This window comes from Lissotriton vulgaris, unplaced genomic scaffold (genome assembly GCF_964263255.1).
Source record: "Lissotriton vulgaris unplaced genomic scaffold, aLisVul1.2 SCAFFOLD_301, whole genome shotgun sequence".
NCBI classification, from domain to species: Eukaryota; Metazoa; Chordata; class Amphibia; order Caudata; family Salamandridae; genus Lissotriton; species Lissotriton vulgaris.
In genome coordinates, this window is record NW_028244321.1 from 1,264,747 (window position 1) to 1,288,982 (window position 24,236).

At 41.4% G+C, this 24,236-nt stretch overlaps 11 non-coding genes across 11 annotated transcripts; all 11 read left to right on the plus strand.

Moving 5' to 3' along the window:
- Positions 1-926: 926 nt before the first annotated feature.
- On the plus strand, positions 927-1,008 carry TRNAS-AGA (transfer RNA serine (anticodon AGA)). Its single transcript has one exon. It is a non-coding gene; the product is annotated as a tRNA-Ser (tRNA).
- A 2,859-nt stretch (positions 1,009-3,867) lies between these two features.
- On the plus strand, positions 3,868-3,949 carry TRNAS-AGA (transfer RNA serine (anticodon AGA)). Its single transcript has one exon. It is a non-coding gene; the product is annotated as a tRNA-Ser (tRNA).
- A 1,289-nt stretch (positions 3,950-5,238) lies between these two features.
- Positions 5,239-5,310, plus strand: TRNAH-GUG (transfer RNA histidin (anticodon GUG)). The gene has a single exon. It is a non-coding gene; the product is annotated as a tRNA-His (tRNA).
- Positions 5,311-6,809: 1,499 nt separating this feature from the next.
- TRNAS-UGA (transfer RNA serine (anticodon UGA)) lies at positions 6,810-6,891 on the plus strand. Its single transcript has one exon. It is a non-coding gene; the product is annotated as a tRNA-Ser (tRNA).
- A 1,289-nt stretch (positions 6,892-8,180) lies between these two features.
- TRNAH-GUG (transfer RNA histidin (anticodon GUG)) lies at positions 8,181-8,252 on the plus strand. Its single transcript has one exon. It is a non-coding gene; the product is annotated as a tRNA-His (tRNA).
- Positions 8,253-11,122: 2,870 nt separating this feature from the next.
- Positions 11,123-11,194, plus strand: TRNAH-GUG (transfer RNA histidin (anticodon GUG)). The gene has a single exon. It is a non-coding gene; the product is annotated as a tRNA-His (tRNA).
- A 1,499-nt stretch (positions 11,195-12,693) lies between these two features.
- TRNAS-AGA (transfer RNA serine (anticodon AGA)) lies at positions 12,694-12,775 on the plus strand. Its single transcript has one exon. It is a non-coding gene; the product is annotated as a tRNA-Ser (tRNA).
- A 1,289-nt stretch (positions 12,776-14,064) lies between these two features.
- On the plus strand, positions 14,065-14,136 carry TRNAH-GUG (transfer RNA histidin (anticodon GUG)). Its single transcript has one exon. It is a non-coding gene; the product is annotated as a tRNA-His (tRNA).
- Positions 14,137-15,634: 1,498 nt separating this feature from the next.
- Positions 15,635-15,716, plus strand: TRNAS-AGA (transfer RNA serine (anticodon AGA)). The gene has a single exon. It is a non-coding gene; the product is annotated as a tRNA-Ser (tRNA).
- Positions 15,717-18,576: 2,860 nt separating this feature from the next.
- On the plus strand, positions 18,577-18,658 carry TRNAS-AGA (transfer RNA serine (anticodon AGA)). Its single transcript has one exon. It is a non-coding gene; the product is annotated as a tRNA-Ser (tRNA).
- Positions 18,659-21,518: 2,860 nt separating this feature from the next.
- TRNAS-AGA (transfer RNA serine (anticodon AGA)) lies at positions 21,519-21,600 on the plus strand. The gene has a single exon. It is a non-coding gene; the product is annotated as a tRNA-Ser (tRNA).
- Positions 21,601-24,236: the final 2,636 nt, after the last annotated feature.

The following is a 24,236-nucleotide window of genomic DNA, read 5'->3' on the forward strand; positions in this document are numbered from 1 at the left end:
ACTGTTTGATACTACTAGGACATACAAACTACCACAGTACATGTCTTACCTTTTACTTACATAGCATGATGCCCCTAGGACTACCTAGGGCCTACCTTAGGGGTTACTGATATGTAATAAAATTGGAGTTTAAGGCTTGGCAAGTAGTTTTAAATGTCAAGTCGAAGTGGCAGTACACTGCAGCACAGGCACTGCAGTAGCAGGCTTGAGGCAGGTTTGAAATGCTATTTCTTTGGGCGGCACAATCAGTCCCTGGGTATATGGTATACCACTTTACAAGGGGCTTTCAAGTAAATTAAATCTGTCAGTCAGGTATACTCCAATTATACACATGATTAGGGAAGAAGCACGTGCACTTCAGCACTGATTAGTAGCGATAAAGTGATCAGAGTCCTAAGGCCAACAAAAAGATACAGCAAAATGCGGAGGTGAAAAGCAATAAGGTGGGGTTGGGACCACCTTAAGAATGCAAGGTCTAACAAAAACGAACTAAGGATAACATGAGTAAAACATCAGGTTTCTCTACAGCATTTGGTGAGACAAGTGGGCCTTCTTTTATCTTCCATAAATGCAATCCTTCCCGGACCCCTTTATTATATAGCTCTTCAAGGAAAAAATATAAAGCACTTACAAAGGAGCCTCAAATACTCAAAGATGGTAGACTTCTTTAATATGGGACATATACTAAAAGCAGCACGAAAACAGAGTGCAATAGGGTCCAAAAACTTGAGTGACCCATGAGAGTATGCATGCAAGCCTATGGTATTCCAAACTAGAGATATACGCATGCAATTTTTGTTTTTAGGAGAGAATGTGCCTGCTGAAAAAAACCTTATTTTTAAAAAGTGCATTGCAGAATATCAGGAATTTGCTGTGGGACACCTTGAAAACTTGCATACAGATTATGTGCACACACCTTGCAGTCAGTTGTTGTGGCCGAGTGGTTAAGGCGATGGACTAGAAATCCATTAGGGTCTCCCCGCGCAGGTTCGAATCCTGCCGACAACGAGAATCTTTTTAACATCGGCTACAATTTCAGAAGTTAACCTTTAGTATTTCTTCCATGTCAGTTTTATAAATAGGTGGCTTATTTTGGTGTCACTATTGCCATATCACATATTTATTATCGCTCCCCCTTTCATATCTTTGCTATAACTCTCGTCCTTCATTAGCGCTGGTGCAAACGCTTCAAATTATTATACCCTGGCTCTCTCGGTCATACCTGTGCATGCACTTGAAACTTACTTTACCAATAAAAGAAGCAAATAGAGAAATAAAATAAAAGTGCTAGCTGGATTAGGCAAACACACTTCATAAAACTGCATTTTCTTTTCTATTCTCCCCCGTGTTACAAGCTTAACTGCTCCCTGTGTAATTTCTCTTAACCTGCTGTTCCTGGAAGAGAATTTCATCTACAAGCTCTTTCTGTGTTTTTTCCTAGTCTTTTCTTTCTCTTTTCTTAGATTTGTAACTGTTCCTTTACGTGCTCTATTTAGGCGCCATTAATCTCATTTGAGCTCCTTGTACCTGCTGCTGTTTTCTCCACACCTCATACTGTCTTTTCCCTCTTTCTCTCTTTCTCTGCGGTTGGTGGCTACTTTCCAAAGCGTCTGATGCCCCAATGTTCCTTCGTCTTGTTGTCAGACGTGAATTTGAAAAGCAACAAAATTAACAAGCCTTTACCACTCACACATGGCAGAAGTTTATACTTTAATTCAATGAGCTAAGAAAAGTGTGTTGTGGGGCCCCTACGAGCTATGGTGCTTGCTTCATCATAATTAGGCATGCAGTCATTAGCCACAGCTCTGATTATGGGTCACTGAGGTCAGTTTCAATAATTCCTCAAAAACCTAACCATGCAGTCCCCCCTAACTGTGTAGTTATCTTGCTTTACTGCTGTTTGTGTGATTAGCTGGGAGGAGCTCACGGCAGCATCCTCCCAATAAAAGTGTAGATGGACCGTTCCTTAACTCTTTCTTGCTTCACATACAGATGGCTTGAGGAGGTACAGGAGAGATGCAGGTCTAATAAACAGAATAGAATATCTGCGCCAGGTGTGTTTCTCTGCATTGGTGTCCCATCACAGGCCCACCAGTGTATGTGTGATCTTTGACTCCTGCCAGTTCACAAGCAGGCGGCCAGGAAACGGTTTCAGCCTATCAACCACTGAGGAGATAAAGCCTTTGTATAAGGAATGAGGAAGCAATGAACACATTCAGCCTATCACAGGAGTAGCCCTGAGTGTTCCGAATTATAATTTCTTCATGTCATTGTACGTTATTGAGCCCAAGTAGCTCGCCTTGATCGTATAGTGGTTAGTACTCTGCGTTGTGGCCGCAGCAACCTCGGTTCGAATCCGAGTCACGGCATTGTGGTTGGCAATGTCACGGCAGTTGGGTTTTTCCTTTACAGAATTCCCAAATGTACCAGTTGTTTTTGTAAAATGTCTATAAAAAACAGATCCTTTTCAATATTTAAACGATCTAACAACAAATTATTTAAACACACATGATTATAAGATGTAGGTATACTGTACTTACTGACATAAATTATCGTTCTTGAACATATTTGCGGTAAGGGGAGCGGAGCTCTCCCCCAGGCCAATCAGAATGCAGATGAATGCAGTTGCAGTTGAGTGACCTGTGTTGTGGCTGTCTACAGGGAATGCACATATGGAGCTGTCTCGCAGCCCAATCCAGACGTCAATCGAAGACAGGTTTCAATGCAAATAGAGCAGTAAGTGCAGAGAAATGCTCACTCTCTAAAAATGGCATTTATACAATAGTAAGATTAAATCCAACCTCACCAGTAGATAGGATTTATCAATAAATAAATAAAGCTTCTCCTCTCTGATATGGAATTACCCCCCAAAAAGTATAAGGGAATACCCAATGCTAACCTATGAGAGGGGCAGACCTCACAGTAGTGAAAAATGTAATAGACTGTTTGATACTACTAGGACATACAAACTACCACAGTACATGTCTTACCTTTTACTTACATAGCATGATGCCCCTAGGACTACCTAGGGCCTACCTTAGGGGTTACTGATATGTAATAAAATTGGAGTTTAAGGCTTGGCAAGTAGTTTTAAATGTCAAGTCGAAGTGGCAGTACACTGCAGCACAGGCACTGCAGTAGCAGGCTTGAGACAGGTTTGAAATGCTATTTCTTTGGGCGGCACAATCAGTCCCTGGGTATATGGTATACCACTTTACAAGGGGCTTTCAAGTAAATTAAATCTGTCAGTCAGGTATACTCCAATTATACACATGATTAGGGAAGAAGCACGTGCACTTCAGCACTGATTAGTAGCGATAAAGTGATCAGAGTCCTAAGGCCAACAAAAAGATACAGCAAAATGCGGAGGTGAAAAGCAATAAGGTGGGGTTGGGACCACCTTAAGAATGCAAGGTCTAACAAAAACGAACTAAGGATAACATGAGTAAAACATCAGGTTTCTCTACAGCATTTGGTGAGACAAGTGGGCCTTCTTTTATCTTCCATAAATGCAATCCTTCCCGGACCCCTTTATTATATAGCTCTTCAAGGAAAAAATATAAAGCACTTACAAAGGAGCCTCAAATACTCAAAGATGGTAGACTTCTTTAATATGGGACATATACTAAAAGCAGCACGAAAACAGAGTGCAATAGGGTCCAAAAACTTGAGTGACCCATGAGAGTATGCATGCAAGCCTATGGTATTCCAAACTAGAGATATACGCATGCAATTTTTGTTTTTAGGAGAGAATGTGCCTGCTGAAAAAAACCTTATTTTTAAAAAGTGCATTGCAGAATATCAGGAATTTGCTGTGGGACACCTTGAAAACTTGCATACAGATTATGTGCACACACCTTGCAGTCAGTTGTTGTGGCCGAGTGGTTAAGGCGATGGACTAGAAATCCATTAGGGTCTCCCCGCGCAGGTTCGAATCCTGCCGACAACGAGAATCTTTTTAACATCGGCTACAATTTCAGAAGTTAACCTTTAGTATTTCTTCCATGTCAGTTTTATAAATAGGTGGCTTATTTTGGTGTCACTATTGCCATATCACATATTTATTATCGCTCCCCCTTTCATATCTTTGCTATAACTCTCGTCCTTCATTAGCGCTGGTGCAAACGCTTCAAATTATTATACCCTGGCTCTCTCGGTCATACCTGTGCATGCACTTGAAACTTACTTTACCAATAAAAGAAGCAAATAGAGAAATAAAATAAAAGTGCTAGCTGGATTAGGCAAACACACTTCATAAAACTGCATTTTCTTTTCTATTCTCCCCCGTGTTACAAGCTTAACTGCTCCCTGTGTAATTTCTCTTAACCTGCTGTTCCTGGAAGAGAATTTCATCTACAAGCTCTTTCTGTGTTTTTTCCTAGTCTTTTCTTTCTCTTTTCTTAGATTTGTAACTGTTCCTTTACGTGCTCTATTTAGGCGCCATTAATCTCATTTGAGCTCCTTGTACCTGCTGCTGTTTTCTCCACACCTCATACTGTCTTTTCCCTCTTTCTCTCTTTCTCTGCGGTTGGTGGCTACTTTCCAAAGCGTCTGATGCCCCAATGTTCCTTCGTCTTGTTGTCAGACGTGAATTTGAAAAGCAACAAAATTAACAAGCCTTTACCACTCACACATGGCAGAAGTTTATACTTTAATTCAATGAGCTAAGAAAAGTGTGTTGTGGGGCCCCTACGAGCCATGGTGCTTGCTTCATCATAATTAGGCATGCAGTCATTAGCCACAGCTCTGATTATGGGTCACTGAGGTCAGTTTCAATAATTCCTCAAAATCCTAACCATGCAGTCCCCCCTAACTGTGTAGTTATCTTGCTTTACTGCTGTTTGTGTGATTAGCTGGGAGGAGCTCACGGCAGCATCCTCCCAATAAAAGTGTAGATGGACCGTTCCTTAACTCTTTCTTGCTTCACATACAGATGGCTTGAGGAGGTACAGGGGAGATGCAGGTCTAATAAACAGAATAGAATATCTGCGCCAGGTGTGTTTCTCTGCATTGGTGTCCCATCACAGGCCCACCAGTGTATGTGTGATCTTTGACTCCTGCCAGTTCACAAGCAGGCGGCCAGGAAACGGTTTCAGCCTATCAACCACTGAGGAGATAAAGCCTTTGTATAAGGAATGAGGAAGCAATGAACACATTCAGCCTATCACAGGAGTAGCCCTGAGTGTTCCGAATTATAATTTCTTCATGTCACTGTACGTTATTGAGCCCAAGTAGCTCGCCGTGATCGTATAGTGGTTAGTACTCTGCGTTGTGGCCGCAGCAACCTCGGTTCGAATCCGAGTCACGGCATTGTGGTTGGCAATGTAACGGCAGTTGGGTTTTTCCTTTACAGAATTCCCAAATGTACCAGTTGTTTTTGTAAAATGTCTATTAAAAACAGATCCTTTTCAATATTTAAACGATCTAACAACAAATTATTTAAACACACATGATTATAAGATGTAGGTATACTGTACTTACTGACATAAAGTATTGTTCTTGAACATATTTGCGGTAAGGGGAGCGGAGCTCTCCCCCAGGCCAATCAGAATGCAGATGAATGCAGTTGCAGTTGAGTGACCTGTGTTGTGGCTGTCTACAGGGAATGCACATATGTAGCTGTCTCGCAGCCCAATCCAGACGTCAATCGAAGACAGGTTTCAATGCAAATAGAGCAGTAAGTGCAGAGAAATGCTCACTCTCTAAAAATGGCATTTATACAATAGTAAGATTAAATCCAACCTCACCAGTAGATAGGATTTATCAATAAATAAATAAAGCTTCTCCTCTCTGATATGGAATTACCCCCCAAAAAGTATAAGGGAATACCCAATGCTAACCTATGAGAGGGGCAGACCTCACAGTAGTGAAAAAGGTAATAGACTGTTTGATACTACTAGGACATACAAACTACCACAGTACATGTCTTACCTTTTACTTACATAGCATGATGCCCCTAGGACTACCTAGGGCCTACCTTAGGGGTTACTGATATGTAATAAAATTGGAGTTTAAGGCTTGGCAAGTAGTTTTAAATGCCAAGTCGAAGTGGCAGTACACTGCAGCACAGGCACTGCAGTAGCAGGCTTGAGACAGGTTTGAAATGCTATTTCTTTGGGCGGCACAATCAGTCCCTGGGTATATGGTATACCACTTTACAAGGGGCTTTCAAGTAAATTAAATCTGTCACTCAGGTATACTCCAATTATACACATGATTAGGGAAGAAGCGCGTGCACTTCAGCCCTGATTAGTAGCGATAAAGTGATCAGAGTCCTAAGGCCAACAAAAAGATACAGCAAAATGCGGAGGTGAAAAGCAATAAGGTGGGGTTGGGACCACCTTAAGAATGCAAGGTCTAACAAAAACGAACTAAGGATAACATGAGTAAAACATCAGGTTTCTCTACAGCATTTGGTGAGACAAGTGGGCCTTCTTTTATCTTCCATAAATGCAATCCTTCCCGGACCCCTTTATTATATAGCTCTTCAAGGAAAAAATATAAAGCACTTACAAAGGAGCCTCAAATACTCAAAGATGGTAGACTTCTTTAATATGGGACATATACTAAAAGCAGCACGAAAACAGAGTGCAATAGGGTCCAAAAAACTTGAGTGACCCATGAGAGTATGCATGCAAGCCTATGGTATTCCAAACTAGAGATATACGCATGCAATTTTTGTTTTTAGGAGAGAATGTGCCTGCTGAAAAAAACCTTATTTTTAAAAAGTGCATTGCAGAATATCAGGAATTTGCTGTGGGACACCTTGAAAACTTGCATACAGATTATGTGCACACACCTTGCAGTCAGTTGTTGTGGCCGAGTGGTTAAGGCGATGGACTTGAAATCCATTGGGGTCTCCCTGCGCAGGTTCGAATCCTGCCGACAACGAGAATCTTTTTAACATCGGCTACAATTTCAGAAGTTAACCTTTAGTATTTCTTCCATGTCAGTTTTATAAATAGGTGGCTTATTTTGGTGTCACTATTGCCATATCACATATTTATTATCGCTCCCCCTTTCATATCTTTGCTATAACTCTCGTCCTTCATTAGCGCTGGTGCAAACGCTTCAAATTATTATACCCTGGCTCTCTCGGTCATACCTGTGCATGCACTTGAAACTTACTTTACCAATAAAAGAAGCAAATAGAGAAATAAAATAAAAGTGCTAGCTGGATTAGGCAAACACACTTCATAAAACTGCATTTTCTTTTCTATTCTCCCCCGTGTTACTAGCTTAACTGCTCCCTGTGTAATTTCTCTTAACCTGCTGTTCCTGGAAGAGAATTTCATCTACAAGCTCTTTCTGTGTTTTTTCCTAGTCTTTTCTTTCCCTTTTCTTAGATTTGTAACTGTTCCTTTACGTGCTCTATTTAGGCGCCATTAATCTCATTTGAGCTCCTTGTACCTGCTGCTGTTTTCTCCACACCTCATACTGTCTTTTCCCTCTTTCTCTCTTTCTCTGCGGTTGGTGGCTACTTTCCAAAGCGTCTGATGCCCCAATGTTCCTTCGTCTTGTTGTCAGACGTGAATTTGAAAAGCAACAAAATTAACAAGCCTTTACCACTCACACATGGCAGAAGTTTATACTTTAATTCAATGAGCTAAGAAAAGTGTGTTGTTGGGCCCCTACGAGCCATGGTGCTTGCTTCATCATAATTAGGCATGCAGTCATTAGCCACAGCTCTGATTATGGGTCACTGAGGTCAGTTTCAATAATTCCTCAAAAACCTAACCATGCAGTCCCCCCTAACTGTGTAGTTATCTTGCTTTACTGCTGTTTGTGTGATTAGCTGGGAGGAGCTCACGGCAGCATCCTCCCAATAAAAGTGTAGATGGTCCGTTCCTTAACTCTTTCTTGCTTCACATACAGATGGCTTGAGGAGGTACAGGGGAGATGCAGGTCTAATAAACAGAATAGAATATCTGCGCCAGGTGTGTTTCTCTGCATTGATGTCCCATCACAGGCCCACCAGTGTATGTGTGATCTTTGACTCCTGCCAGTTCACAAGCAGGCGGCCAGGAAACGGTTTCAGCCTATCAACCACTGAGGAGATAAAGCCTTTGTATAAGGAACGAGGAAGCAATGAACACATTCAGCCTATCACAGGAGTAGCCCTGAGTGTTCCGAATTATAATTTCTTCATGTCACTGTACATTATTGAGCCCAAGTAGCTCGCCGTGATCGTATAGTGGTTAGTACTCTGCGTTGTGGCCGCAGCAACCTCGGTTCGAATCCGAGTCACGGCATTGTGGTTGGCAATGTCACGGCAGTTGGGTTTTTCTTTTACAGAATTCCCAAATGTACCAGTTGTTTTTGTAAAATGTCTATTAAAAACAGATTCTTTTCAATATTTAAACGATCTAACAACAAATTATTTAAACACACATGATTATAAGATGTAGGTATACTGTACTTACTGACATAAATTATCGTTCTTGAACATATTTGCGGTAAGGGGAGCGGAGCTCTCCCCCAGGCCAATCAGAATGCAGATGAATGCAGTTGCAGTTGAGTGACCTGTGTTGTGGCTGTCTACAGGGAATGCACATATGTAGCTGTCTCGCAGCCCAATCCAGACGTCAATCGAAGACAGGTTTCAATGCAAATAGAGCAGTAAGTGCAGAGAAATGCTCACTCTCTAAAAATGGCATTTATACAATAGTAAGATTAAATCCAACCTCACCAGTAGATAGGATTTATCAATAAATAAATAAAGCTTCTCCTCTCTGATATGGAATTACCCCCCAAAAAGTATAAGGGAATACCCAATGCTAACCTATGAGAGGGGCAGACCTCACAGTAGTGAAAAATGTAATAGACTGTTTGATACTACTAGGAAATACAAACTACCACAGTACATGTCTTACCTTTTACTTACATAGCATGATGCCCCTAGGACTACCTAGGGCCTACCTTAGGGGTTACTGATATGTAATAAAATTGGAGTTTAAGGCTTGGCAAGTAGTTTTAAATGCCAAGTCGATGTGGCAGTACACTGCAGCACAGGCACTGCAGTAGCAGGCTTGAGACAGGTTTGAAATGCTATTTCTTTGGGCGGCACAATCAGTCCCTGGGTATATGGTATACCACTTTACAAGGGGCTTTCAAGTAAATTAAATCTGTCAGTCAGGTATACTCCAATTATACACATGATTAGGGAAGAAGCACGTGCACTTCAGCACTGATTAGTAGCGATAAAGTGATCAGAGTCCTAAGGCCAACAAAAAGATACAGCAAAATGCGGAGGTGAAAAGCAATAAGGTGGGGTTGGGACCACCTTAAGAATGCAAGGTCTAACAAAAACGAACTAAGGATAACATGAGTAAAACATCAGGTTTCTCTACAGCATTTGGTGAGACAAGTGGGCCTTCTTTTATCTTCCATAAATGCAATCCTTCCCGGACCCCTTTATTATATAGCTCTTCAAGGAAAAAATATAAAGCACTTACAAAGGAGCCTCAAATACTCAAAGATGGTAGACTTCTTTAATATGGGACATATACTAAAAGCAGCACGAAAACAGAGTGCAATAGGGTCCAAAAAACTTGAGTGACCCATGAGAGTATGCATGCAAGCCTATGGTATTCCAAACTAGAGATATACGCATGCAATTTTTGTTTTGAGGAGAGAATGTGCCTGCTGAAAAAAACCTTATTTTTAAAAAGTGCATTGCAGAATATCAGGAATTTGCTGTGGGACACCTTGAAAACTTGCATACAGATTATGTGCACACACCTTGCAATCAGTTGTTGTGGCCGAGTGGTTAAGGCGATGGACTAGAAATCCATTGGGGTCTCCCTGCGCAGGTTTGAATCCTGCCGACAACGAGAATCTTTTTAACATCGGCTACAATTTCAGAAGTTAACCTTTAGTATTTCTTCCATGTCAGTTTTATAAATAGGTGGCTTATTTTGGTGTCACTATTGCCATATCACATATTTATTATCGCTCCCCCTTTCATATCTTTGCTATAACTCTCGTCCTTCATTAGCGCTGGTGCAAACGCTTCAAATTATTATACCCTGGCTCTCTCGGTCATACCTGTGCATGCACTTGAAACTTACTTTACCAATAAAAGAAGCAAATAGAGAAATAAAATAAAAGTGCTAGCTGGATTAGGCAAACACACTTCATAAAACTGCATTCTCTTTTCTATTCTCCCCCGTGTTACAAGCTTAACTGCTCCCTGTGTAATTTCTCTTAACCTGCTGTTCCTGGAAGAGAATTTCATCTACAAGCTCTTTCTGTGTTTTTTCCTAGTCTTTTCTTTCCCTTTTCTTAGATTTGTAACTGTTCCTTTACGTGCTCTATTTAGGCACCATTAATCTCATTTGAGCTCCTTGTACCTGCTGCTGTTTTCTCCACACCTCATACTGTCTTTTCCCTCTTTCTCTCTTTCTCTGCGGTTGGTGGCTACTTTCCAAAGCGTCTGATGCCCCAATGTTCCTTCGTCTTGTTGTCAGACGTGAATTTGAAAAGCAACAAAATTAACAAGCCTTTACCACTCACACATGGCAGAAGTTTATACTTTAATTCAATGAGCTAAGAAAAGTGTGTTGTTGGGCCCCTACGAGCCATGGTGCTTGCTTCATCATAATTAGGCATGCAGTCATTAGCCACAGCTCTGATTATGGGTCACTGAGGTCAGTTTCAATAATTCCTCAAAAACCTAACCATGCAGTCCCCCCTAACTGTGTAGTTATCTTGCTTTACTGCTGTTTGTGTGATTAGCTGGGAGGAGCTCACGGCAGCATCCTCCCAATAAAAGTGTAGATGGTCCGTTCCTTAACTCTTTCTTGCTTCACATACAGATGGCTTGAGGAGGTACAGGGGAGATGCAGGTCTAATAAACAGAATAGAATATCTGCGCCAGGTGTGTTTCTCTGCATTGGTGTCCCATCACAGGCCCACCAGTGTATGTGTGATCTTTGACTCCTGCCAGTTCCGAAGCAGGCTGCCAGGAAACGGTTTCAGCCTATCAACCACTGAGGAGATAAAGCCTTTGTATAAGGAACGAGGAAGCAATGAACACATTCAGCCTATCACAGGAGTAGCCCTGAGTGTTCCGAATTATAATTTCTTCATGTCACTGTACGTTATTGAGCCCAAGTAGCTCGCCGTGATCGTATAGTGGTTAGTACTCTGCGTTGTGGCCGCAGCAACCTCGGTTCGAATCCGAGTCACGGCATTGTGGTTGGCAATGTCACGGCAGTTGGGTTTTTCTTTTACAGAATTCCCAAATGTACCAGTTGTTTTTGTAAAATGTCTATTAAAAACAGATCCTTTTCAATATTTAAACGATCTAACAACAAATTATTTAAACACACATGATTATAAGATGTAGGTATACTGTACTTACTGACATAAATTATCGTTCTTGAACATATTTGCGGTAAGGGGAGCGGAGCTCTCCCCCAGGCCAATCAGAATGCAGATGAATGCAGTTGCAGTTGAGTGACCTGTGTTGTGGCTGTCTACAGGGAATGCACATATGTAGCTGTCTCGCAGCCCAATCCAGACGTCAATCGAAGACAGGTTTCAATGCAAATAGAGCAGTAAGTGCAGAGAAATGCTCACTCTCTAAAAATGGCATTTATACAATAGTAAGATTAAATCCAACCTCACCAGTAGATAGGATTTATCAATAAATAAATAAAGCTTCTCCTCTCTGATATGGAATTACCCCCCAAAAAGTATAAGGGAATACCCAATGCTAACCTATGAGAGGGGCAGACCTCACAGTAGTGAAAAATGTAATAGACTGTTTGATACTACTAGGACATACAAACTACCACAGTACATGTCTTACCTTTTACTTACATAGCATGATGCCCATAGGACTACCTAGGGCCTACCTTAGGGGTTACTGATATGTAATAAAATTGGAGTTTAAGGCTTGGCAAGTAGTTTTAAATGCCAAGTCGAAGTGGCAGTACACTGCAGCACAGGCACTGCAGTACCAGGCTTGAGACAGGTTTGAAATGCTATTTCTTTGGGCGGCACAATCAGTCCCTGGGTATATGGTATACCACTTTACAAGGGGCTTTCAAGTAAATTAAATCTGTCAGTCAGGTATACTCCAATTATACACATGATTAGGGAAGAAGCACGTGCACTTCAGCACTGATTAGTAGCGATAAAGTGATCAGAGTCCTAAGGCCAACAAAAAGATACAGCAAAATGCGGAGGTGAAAAGCAATAGGGTGGGGTTGGGACCACCTTAAGAATGCAAGGTCTAACAAAAACGAACTAAGGATAACATGAGTAAAACATCAGGTTTCTCTACAGCATTTGGTGAGACAAGTGGGCCTTCTTTTATCTTCCATAAATGCAATCCTTCCCGGACCCCTTTATTATATAGCTCTTCAAGGAAAAAATATAAAGCACTTACAAAGGAGCCTCAAATACTCAAAGATGGTAGACTCCTTTAATATGGGACATATACTAAAAGCAGCACGAAAACAGAGTGCAATAGGGTCCAAAAAACTTGAGTGACCCATGAGAGTATGCATGCAAGCCTATGGTATTCCAAACTAGAGATATACGCATGCAATTTTTGTTTTTAGGAGAGAATGTGCCTGCTGAAAAAAACCTTATTTTTAAAAAGTGCATTGCAGAATATCAGGAATTTGCTGTGGGACACCTTGAAAACTTGCATACAGATTATGTGCACACACCTTGCAGTCAGTTGTTGTGGCCGAGTGGTTAAGGCGATGGACTAGAAATCCATTGGGGTCTCCCTGCGCAGGTTCGAATCCTGCCGACAACGAGAATCTTTTTAACATCGGCTACAATTTCAGAAGTTAACCTTTAGTATTTCTTCCATGTCAGTTTTATAAATAGGTGGCTTATTTTGGTGTCACTATTGCCATATCACATATTTATTATCGCTCCCCCTTTCATATCTTTGCTATAACTCTCGTCCTTCATTAGCGCTGGTGCAAACGCTTCAAATTATTATACCCTGGCTCTCTCGGTCATACCTGTGCATGCACTTGAAACTTACTTTACCAATAAAAGAAGCAAATAGAGAAATAAAATAAAAGTGCTAGCTGGATTAGGCAAACACACTTCATAAAACTGCATTCTCTTTTCTATTCTCCCCCGTGTTACAAGCTTAACTGCTCCCTGTGTAATTTCTCTTAACCTGCTGTTCCTGGAAGAGAATTTCATCTACAAGCTCTTTCTGTGTTTTTTCCTAGTCTTTTCTTTCCCTTTTCTTAGATTTGTAACTGTTCCTTTACGTGCTCTATTTAGGCACCATTAATCTCATTTGAGCTCCTTGTACCTGCTGCTGTTTTCTCCACACCTCATACTATCTTTTCCCTCTTTCTCTCTTTCTCTGCGGTTGGTGGCTACTTTCCAAAGCGTCTGATGCCCCAATGTTCCTTCGTCTTGTTGTCAGACGTGAATTTGAAAAGCAACAAAATTAACAAGCCTTTACCACTCACACATGGCAGAAGTTTATACTTTAATTCAATGAGCTAAGAAAAGTGTGTTGTGGGGCCCCTACGAGCCATGGTGCTTGCTTCATCATAATTAGGCATGCAGTCATTAGCCACAGCTCTGATTATGGGTCACTGAGGTCAGTTTCAATAATTCCTCAAAAACCTAACCATGCAGTCCCCCCTAACTGTGTAGTTATCTTGCTTTACTGCTGTTTGTGTGATTAGCTGGGAGGAGCTCACGGCAGCATCCTCCCAATAAAAGTGTAGATGGACCGTTCCTTAACTCTTTCTTGCTTCACATACAGATGGCTTGAGGAGGTACAGGGGAGATGCAGGTCTAATAAACAGAATAGAATATCTGCGCCAGGTGTGTTTCTCTGCATTGGTGTCCCATCACAGGCCCACCAGTGTATGTGTGATCTTTGACTCCTGCCAGTTCACAAGCAGGCGGCCAGGAAACGGTTTCAGCCTATCAACCACTGAGGAGATAAAGCCTTTGTATAAGGAATGAGGAAGCAATGAACACATTCAGCCTATCACAGGAGTAGCCCTGAGTGTTCCGAATTATAATTTCTTCATGTCACTGTACGTTATTGAGCCCAAGTAGCTCGCCGTGATCGTATAGTGGTTAGTACTCTGCGTTGTGGCCGCAGCAACCTCGGTTCGAATCCGAGTCACGGCATTGTGGTTGGCAATGTCACGGCAGTTGGGTTTTTCTTTTACAGAATTCCCAAATGTACCAGTTGTTTTTGTAAAATGTCTATTAAAAACAGATCCTTTTCAATATTTAAACGATCTAACAACAAATTATTTAAACACACATGATTATAAGATGTAGGTATACTGTACTTACTGACATAAATTATCGTTCTTGAACATATTTGCGGTAAGGGGAGCGGAGCTCTCCCCCAGGCCAATCAGAATGCAGATGAATGCAGTTGCAGTTGAGTGACCTGTGTTGTGGCTGTCTACAGGGAATGCACATATGTAGCTGTCTCGCAGCCCAATCCAGACGTCAATCGAAGACAGGTTTCAATGCAAATAGAGCAGTAAGTGCAGAGAAATGCTCACTCTCTAAAAATGGCATTTATACAATAGTAAGATTAAATCCAACCTCACCAGTAGATAGGATTTATCAATAAATAAATAAAGCTTCTCCTCTCTGATATGGAATTACCCCCCAAAAGTATAAGGGAATACCCAATGCTAACCTATGAGAGGGGCAGACCTCACAGTAGTGAAAAATGTAATAGACTGTTTGATACTGCTAGGACATACAAACTACCACAGTACATGTCTTACCTTTTACTTACATAGCATGATGCCCCTAGGACTACCTAGGACCTACCTTAGGGGTTACTGATATGTAATAAAATTGGAGTGTAAGGCTTGGCAAGTAGTTTTAAATGCCAAGTCGAAGTGGCAGTACACTGCAGCACAGGCACTGCAGTAGCAGGCTTGAGACAGGTTTGAAATGCTATTTCTTTGGGCGGCACAATCAGTCCCTGGGTATATGGTATACCACTTTACAAGGGGCTTTCAAGTAAATTAAATCTGTCAGTCAGGTATACTCCAATTATACACATGATTAGGGAAGAAGCACGTGCACTTCAGCACTGATTAGTAGCGATAAAGTGATCAGAGTCCTAAGGCCAACAAAAAGATAAAGCAAAATGCGGAGGTGAAAAGCAATAAGGTGGGGTTGGGACCACCTTAAGAATGCAAGGTCTAACAAAAACGAACTAAGGATAACATGAGTAAAACATCAGGTTTCTCTACAGCATTTGGTGAGACAAGTGGGCCTTCTTTTATCTTCCATAAATGCAATCCTTCCCGGACCCCTTTATTATATAGCTCTTCAAGGAAAAAATATAAAGCACTTACAAAGGAGCCTCAAATACTCAAAGATGGTAGACTTCTTTAATATGGGACATATACTAAAAGCAGCATGAAAACAGAGTGCAATAGGGTCCAAAAAACTTGAGTGACCCATGAGAGTATGCATGCAAGCCTATGGTATTCCAAACTAGAGATATACGCATGCAATTTTTGTTTTTAGGAGAGAATGTGCCTGCTGAAAAAAACCTTATTTTTAAAAAGTGCATTGCAGAATATCAGGAATTTGCTGTGGGACACCTTGAAAACTTGCATACAGATTATGTGCACACACCTTGCAGTCAGTTGTTGTGGCCGAGTGGTTAAGGCGATGGACTAGAAATCCATTGGGGTCTCCCCGCGCAGGTTCGAATCCTGCCGACAACGAGAATCTTTTTAACATCGGCTACAATTTCAGAAGTTAACCTTTAGTATTTCTTCCATGTCAGTTTTATAAATAGGTGGCTTATTTTGGTGTCACTATTGCCATATCACATATTTATTATCGCTCCCCCTTTCATATCTTTGCTATAACTCTCGTCCTTCATTAGCGCTGGTGCAAACGCTTCAAATTATTATACCCTGGCTCTCTCGGTCATACCTGTGCATGCACTTGAAACTTACTTTACCAATAAAAGAAGCAAATAGAGAAATAATATAAAAGTGCTAGCTGGATTAGGCAAACACACTTCATAAAACTGCATTTTCTTTTCTATTCTCCCCCGTGTTACAAGCTTAACTGCTCCCTGTGTAATTTCCCTTAACCTGCTGTTCCTGGAAGAGAATTTCATCTACAAGCTCTTTCTGTGTTTTTTCCTAGTCTTTTCTTTCCCTTTTCTTAGATTTGTAACTGTTCCTTTACGTGCTCTATTTAGGCGCCATTAATCTCATTTGAGCTCCTTGTACCTGCTGCTGTTTTCTCCACACCTCATACTGTCTTTTCCCTCTTTCTCTCTTTCTCTGCGGTTGGTGGCTACTTTCCAAAGCGTCTGATGCCCCAATGTTCCTTCGTCTTGTTGTCAGACGTGAATTTGAAAAGCAACAAAATTAACAAGCCTTTACCACTCACACATGGCAGAAGTTTATACTTTAATTCAATGAGCTAAGAAAAGTGAGTTGTGGGGCCCCTACGAGCCATGGTGCTTGCTTCATCATAATTAGGCATGCAGTCATTAGCCACAGCTCTGATTATGGGTCACTGAGGTCAGTTTCAATAATTCCTCAAAAACCTAACCATGCAGTCCCCCCTAACTGTGTAGTTATCTTGCTTTACTGCTGTTTGTGTGATTAGCTGGGAGGAGCTCACGGCAGCATCCTCCCAATAAAAGTGTAGATGGACCGTTCCTTAACTCTTTCTTGCTTCACATACAGATGGCTTGAGGAGGTACAGGGGAGATGCAGGTCTAATAAACAGAATAGAATATCTGCGCCAGGTGTGTTTCTCTGCATTGGTGTCCCATCACAGGCCCACCAGTGTATGTGTGATCTTTGACTCCTGCCAGTTCACAAGCAGGCGGCCAGGAAACGGTTTCAGCCTATCAACCACTGAGGAGATAAAGCCTTTGTATAAGGAATGAGGAAGCAATGAACACATTCAGCCTATCACAGGAGTAGCCCTGAGTGTTCCGAATTATAATTTCTTCATGTCACTGTACGTTATGGAGCCCAAGTAGCTCGCCGTGATCGTATAGTGGTTAGTACTCTGCGTTGTGGCCGCAGCAACCTCGGTTCGAATCCGATTCACGGCATTGTGGTTGGCAATGTCACGGCAGTTGGGTTTTTCCTTTACAGAATTCCCAAATGTACCAGTTGTTTTTGTAAAATGTCTATTAAAAACAGATCCTTTTCAATATTTAAACGATCTAACAACAAATTATTTAAACACACATGATTATAAGATGTAGGTATACTGTACTTACTGACATAAATTATCGTTCTTGAACATATTTGCGGTAAGGGGAGCGGAGCTCTCCCCCAGGCCAATCAGAATGCAGATGAATGCTGTTGCAGTTGAGTGACCTGTGTTGTGGCTGTCTACAGGGAATGCACATATGTAGCTGTCTCGCAGCCCAATCCAGACGTCAATCGAAGACAGGTTTCAATGCAAATAGAGCAGTAAGTGCAGAGAAATGCTCACTCTCTAAAAATGGCATTTATACAATAGTAAGATTAAATCCAACCTCACCAGTAGATAGGATTTATCAATAAATAAATAAAGCTTCTCCTCTCTGATATGGAATTACCCCCCAAAAAGTATAAGGGAATACCCAATGCTAACCTATGAGAGGGGCAGACCTCACAGTAGTGAAAAATGTAATAGACTGTTTGATACTACTAGGACATACAAACTACCACAGTACATGTCTTACCTTTTACTTACATAGCATGATGCCCCTGGGACTACCTAGGGCCTACCTTAGGGGTTACTGATATGTAATAAAATTGGAGTTTAAGGCTTGGCAAGTAGTTTTAAATGCCAAGTCGAAGTGGCAGTACACTGCAGCACAGGCACTGCAGTAGCAGGCTTGAGACAGGTTTGAAATGCTATTTCTTTGGGCGGCACAATCAGTCCCTGGGTATATGGTATACCACTTTACAAGGGGCTTTCAAGTAAATTAAATCTGTCAGTCAGGTATACTCCAATTATACACATGATTAGGGAAGAAGCACGTGCACTTCAGCACTGATTAGTAGCGATAAAGTGATCAGAGTCCTAAGGCCAACAAAAAGATACAGCAAAATGCGGAGGTGAAAAGCAATAAGGTGGGGTTGGGACCACCTTAAGAATGCAAGGTCTAACAAAAACGAACTAAGGATAACATGAGTAAAACATCAGGTTTCTCTACAGCATTTGGTGAGACAAGTGGGCCTTCTTTTATCTTCCATAAATGCAATCCTTCCCGGACCCCTTTATTATATAGCTCTTCAAGGAAAAAATATAAAGCACTTACAAAGGAGCCTCAAATACTCAAAGATGGTAGACTTCTTTAATATGGGACATATACTAAAAGCAGCACGAAAACAGAGTGCAATAGGGTCCAAAAAACTTGAGTGACCCATGAGAGTATGCATGCAAGCCTATGGTATTCCAAACTAGAGATATACGCATGCAATTTTTGTTTTTAGGAGAGAATGTGCCTGCTGAAAAAAACCTTATTTTTAAAAAGTGCATTGCAGAATATCAGGAATTTGCTGTGGGACACCTTGAAAACTTGCATACAGATTATGTGCACACACCTTGCAGTCAGTTGTTGTGGCCGAGTGGTTAAGGCGATGGACTAGAAATCCATTGGGGTCTCCCCGCGCAGGTTCGAATCCTGCCGACAACGAGAATCTTTTTAACATCGGCTACAATTTCAGAAGTTAACCTTTAGTATTTCTTCCATGTCAGTTTTATAAATAGGTGGCTTATTTTGGTGTCACTATTGCCATATCACATATTTATTATCGCTCCCCCTTTCATATCTTTGCTATAACTCTCGTCCTTCATTAGCGCTGGTGCAAACGCTTCAAATTATTATACCCTGGCTCTCTCGGTCATACCTGTGCATTCACTTGAAACTTACTTTACCAATAAAAGAAGCAAATAGAGAAATAAAATAAAAGTGCTAGCTGGATTAGGCAAACACACTTCATAAAACTGCATTTTCTTTTCTATTCTCCCCCGTGTTACAAGCTTAACTGCTCCCTGTGTAATTTCTCTTAACCTGCTGTTCCTGGAAGAGAATTTCATCTACAAGCTCTTTCTGTGTTTTTTCCTAGTCTTTTCTTTCCCTTTTCTTAGATTTGTAACTGTTCCTTTACGTGCTCTATTTAGGCGCCATTAATCTCATTTGAGCTCCTTGTACCTGCTGCTGTTTTCTCCACACCTCATACTGTCTTTTCCCTCTTTCTCTCTTTCTCTGCGGTTGGTGGCTACTTTCCAAAGCGTCTGATGCCCCAATGTTTCTTCGTCTTGTTGTCAGACGTGAATTTGAAAAGCAACAAAATTAACAAGCCTTTACCACTCACACATGGCAGAAGTTTATACTTTAATTCAATGAGCTAAGAAAAGTGTGTTGTGGGGCCCCTACGAGCCATGGTGCTTGCTTCATCATAATTAGGCATGCAGTCATTAGCCACAGCTCTGATTATGGGTCACTGAGGTCAGTTTCAATAATTCCTCAAAAACCTAACCATGCAGTCCCCCCTAACTGTGTAGTTATCTTGCTTTACTGCTGTTTGTGTGATTAGCTGGGAGGAGCTCACGGCAGCATCCTCCCAATAAAAGTGTAGATGGACCGTTCCTTAACTCTTTCTTGCTTCACATACAGATGGCTTGAGGAGGTACAGGGGAGATGCAGGTCTAATAAACAGAATAGAATATCTGCGCCAGGTGTGTTTCTCTGCATTGGTGTCCCATCACAGGCCCACCAGTGTATGTGTGATCTTTGACTCCTGCCAGTTCACAAGCAGGCGGCCAGGAAACGGTTTCAGCCTATCAACCACTGAGGAGATAAAACCTTTGTATAAGGAATGAGGAAGCAATGAACACATTCAGCCTATCACAGGAGTAGCCCTGAGTGTTCCGAATTATAATTTCTTCATGTCATTGTACGTTATTGAGCCCAAGTAGCTCGCCTTGATCGTATAGTGGTTAGTACTCTGCGTTGTGGCCGCAGCAACCTCGGTTCGAATCCGAGTCACGGCATTGTGGTTGGCAATGTCACGGCAGTTGGGTTTTTCCTTTACAGAATTCCCAAATGTACCAGTAGTTTTTGTTAAATGTCTATTAAAAACAGATCCTTTTCAATATTTAAACGATCTAACAACAAATTATTTAAACACACATGATTATAAGATGTAGGCATACTGTACTTACTGACATAAATTATCGTTCTTGAACATATTTGCGGTAAGGGGAGCGGAGCTCTCCCCCAGGCCAATCAGAATGCAGATGAATGCAGTTGCAGTTGAGTGACCTGTGTTGTGGCTGTCTACAGGGAATGCACATATGTAGCTGTCTCGCAGCCCAATCCAGACGTCAATCGAAGACAGGTTTCAATGCAAATAGAGCAGTAAGTGCAGAGAAATGCTCACTCTCTAAAAATGGCATTTATACAATAGTAAGATTAAATCCAACCTCACCAGTAGATAGGATTTATCAATAAATAAATAAAGCTTCTCCTCTCTGATATGGAATTACCCCCCAAAAAGTATAAGGGAATACCCAATGCTAACCTATGAGAGGGGCAGACCTCACAGTAGTGAAAAATGTAATAGACTGTTTGATACTACTAGGACATACAAACTACCACAGTACATGTCTTACCTTTTACTTACATAGCATGATGCCCCTAGGACTACCTAGGGCCTACCTTAGGGGTTACTGATATGTAATAAAATTGGAGTTTAAGGCTTGGCAAGTAGTTTTAAATGCCAAGTCGAAGTGGCAGTACACTGCAGCACAGGCACTGCAGTAGCAGGCTTGAGACAGGTTTGAAATGCTATTTCTTTGGGCGGCACAATCAGTCCCTGGGTATATGGTATACCACTTTACAAGGGGCTTTCAAGTAAATTAAATCTGTCAGTCAGGTATACTCCAATTATACACATGATTAGGGAAGAAGCACGTGCACTTCAGCACTGATTAGTAGCGATAAAGTGATCAGAGTCCTAAGGCCAACAAAAAGATACAGCAAAATGCGGAGGTGAAAAGCAATAAGGTGGGGTTGGGACCACCTTAAGAATGCAAGGTCTAACAAAAACGAACTAAGGATAACATGAGTAAAACATCAGGTTTCTCTACAGCATTTGGTGAGACAAGTGGGCCTTCTTTTATCTTCCATAAATGCAATCTTTCCCGGACCCCTTTATTATATAGCTCTTCAAGGAAAAAATATAAAGCACTTACAAAGGAGCCTCAAATACTCAAAGATGGTAGACTTCTTTAATATGGGACATATACTAAAAGCAGCACGAAAACAGAGTGCAATAGGGTCCAAAAAACGTGAGTGACCCATGAGAGTATGCATGCAAGCCTATGGTATTCCAAACTAGAGATATACGCATGCAATTTTTGTTTTTAGGAGAGAATGTGCCTGCTGAAAAAAACCTTATTTTTAAAAAGTGCATTGCAGAATATCAGGAATTTGCTGTGGGACACCTTGAAAACTTGCATACAGATTATGTGCACACACCTTGCAGTCAGTTGTTGTGGCCGAGTGGTTAAGGCGATGGACTAGAAATCCATTGGGGTCTCCCCGCGCAGGTTCGAATCCTGCCGACAACGAGAATCTTTTTAACATCGGCTACAATTTCAGAAGTTAACCTTTAGTATTTCTTCCATGTCAGTTTTATAAATAGGTGGCTTATTTTGGTGTCACTATTGCCATATCACATATTTATTATCGCTCCCCCTTTCATATCTTTGCTATAACTCTCGTCCTTCATTAGCGCTGGTGCAAACGCTTCAAATTATAATACCCTGGCTCTCTCGGTCATACCTGTGCATGCACTTGAAACTTACTTTACCAATAAAAGAAGCAAATAGAGAAATAAAATAAAAGTGCTAGCTGGATTAGGCAAACACACTTCATAAAACTGCATTTTCTTTTCTATTCTCCCCCGTGTTACAAGCTTAACTGCTCCCTGTGTAATTTCTCTTAACCTGCTGTTCCTGGAAGAGAATTTCATCTACAAGCTCTTTCTGTGTTTTTTCCTAGTCTTTTCTTTCCCTTTTCTTAGATTTGTAACTGTTCCTTTACGTGCTCTATTTTGGCGCCATTAATCTCATTTGAGCTCCTTGTACCTGCTGCTGTTTTCTCCACACCTCATACTGTCTTTTCCCTCTTTCTCTCTTTCTCTGCAGTTGGTGGCTACTTTCCAAAGCGTCTGATGCCCCAATGTTCCTTCGTCTTGTTGTCAGACGTGAATTTGAAAAGCAACAAAATTAACAAGCCTTTACCACTCACACATGGCAGAAGTTTATACTTTAATTCAATGAGATAAGAAAAGTGTGTTGTGGGGCCCCTACGAGCCATGGTGCTTGCTTCATCATAATTAGGCATGCAGTCATTAGCCACAGCTCTGATTATGGGTCACTGAGGTCAGTTTCAATAATTCCTCAAAAACCTAACCATGCAGTCCCCCCTAACTGTGTAGTTATCTTGCTTTACTGCTGTTTGTGTGATTAGCTGGGAGGAGCTCACGGCAGCATCCTCCCAATAAAAGTGTAGATGGACCGTTCCTTAACTCTTTCTTGCTTCACATACAGATGGCTTGAGGAGGTACAGGGGAGATGCAGGTCTAATAAACAGAATAGAATATCTGCGCCAGGTGTGTTTCTCTGCATTGGTGTCCCATCACAGGCCCACCAGTGTATGTGTGATCTTTGACTCCTGCCAGTTCACAAGCAGGCGGCTAGGAAACGGTTTCAGCCTATCAACCACTGAGGAGATAAAACCTTTGTATAAGGAATGAGGAAGCAATGAACACATTCAGCCTATCACAGGAGTAGCCCTGAGTGTTCCGAATTATAATTTCTTCATGTCATTGTACGTTATTGAGCCCAAGTAGCTCGCCTTGATCGTATAGTGGTTAGTACTCTGCGTTGTGGCCGCAGCAACCTCGGTTCGAATCCGAGTCACGGCATTGTGGTTGGCAATGTCACGGCAGTTGGGTTTTTCCTTTACAGAATTCCCAAATGTACCAGTTGTTTTTGTTAAATGTCTATTAAAAACAGATCCTTTTCAATATTTAAACGATCTAACAACAAATTATTTAAACACACATGATTAAAAGATGTAGGCATACTGTACTTACTGACATAAATTATCGTTCTTGAACATATTTGCGGTAAGGGGAGCGGAGCTCTCCCCCAGGCCAATCAGAATGCAGATGAATGCAGTTGCAGTTGAGTGACCTGTGTTGTGGCTGTCTACAGGGAATGCACATATGGAGCTGTCTCGCAGCCCAATCCAGACGTCAATCGAAGACAGGTTTCAATGCAAATAGAGCAGTAAGTGCAGAGAAATGCTCACTCTCTAAAAATGGCATTTATACAATAGTAAGATTAAATCCAACCTCACCAGTAGATAGGATTTATCAATAAATAAATAAAGCTTCTCCTCTCTGATATGGAATTACCCCCCAAAAAGTATAAGGGAATACCCAATGCTAACCTATGAGAGGGGCAGACCTCACAGTAGTGAAAAATGTAATAGACTGTTTGATACTACTAGGACATACAAACTACCACAGTACATGTCTTACCTTTTACTTACATAGCATGATGCCCCTAGGACTACCTAGGGCCTACCTTAGGGGTTACTGATATGTAATAAAATTGGAGTTTAAGGCTTGGCAAGTAGTTTTAAATGCCAAGTCGAAGTGGCAGTACACTGCAGCACAGGCACTGCAGTAGCAGGCTTGAGACAGGTTTGAAATGCTATTTCTTTGGGCTGCACAATCAGTCCCTGGGTATATGGTATACCACTTTACAAGGGGCTTTCAAGTAAATTAAATCTGTCAGTCAGGTATACTCCAATTATACACATGATTAGGGAAGAAGCACGTGCACTTCAGCACTGATTAGTAGCGATAAAGTGATCAGAGTCCTAAGGCCAACAAAAAGATACAGCAAAATGCGGAGGTGAAAAGCAATAAGGTGGGGTTGGGACCACCTTAAGAATGCAAGGTCTAACAAAAACGAACTAAGGATAACATGAGTAAAACATCAGGTTTCTCTACAGCATTTGGTGAGACAAGTGGGCCTTCTTTTATCTTCCATAAATGCAATCTTTCCCGGACCCCTTTATTATATAGCTCTTCAAGGAAAAAATATAAAGCACTTACAAAGGAGCCTCAAATACTCAAAGATGGTAGACTTCTTTAATATGGGACATATACTAAAAGCAGCACGAAAAC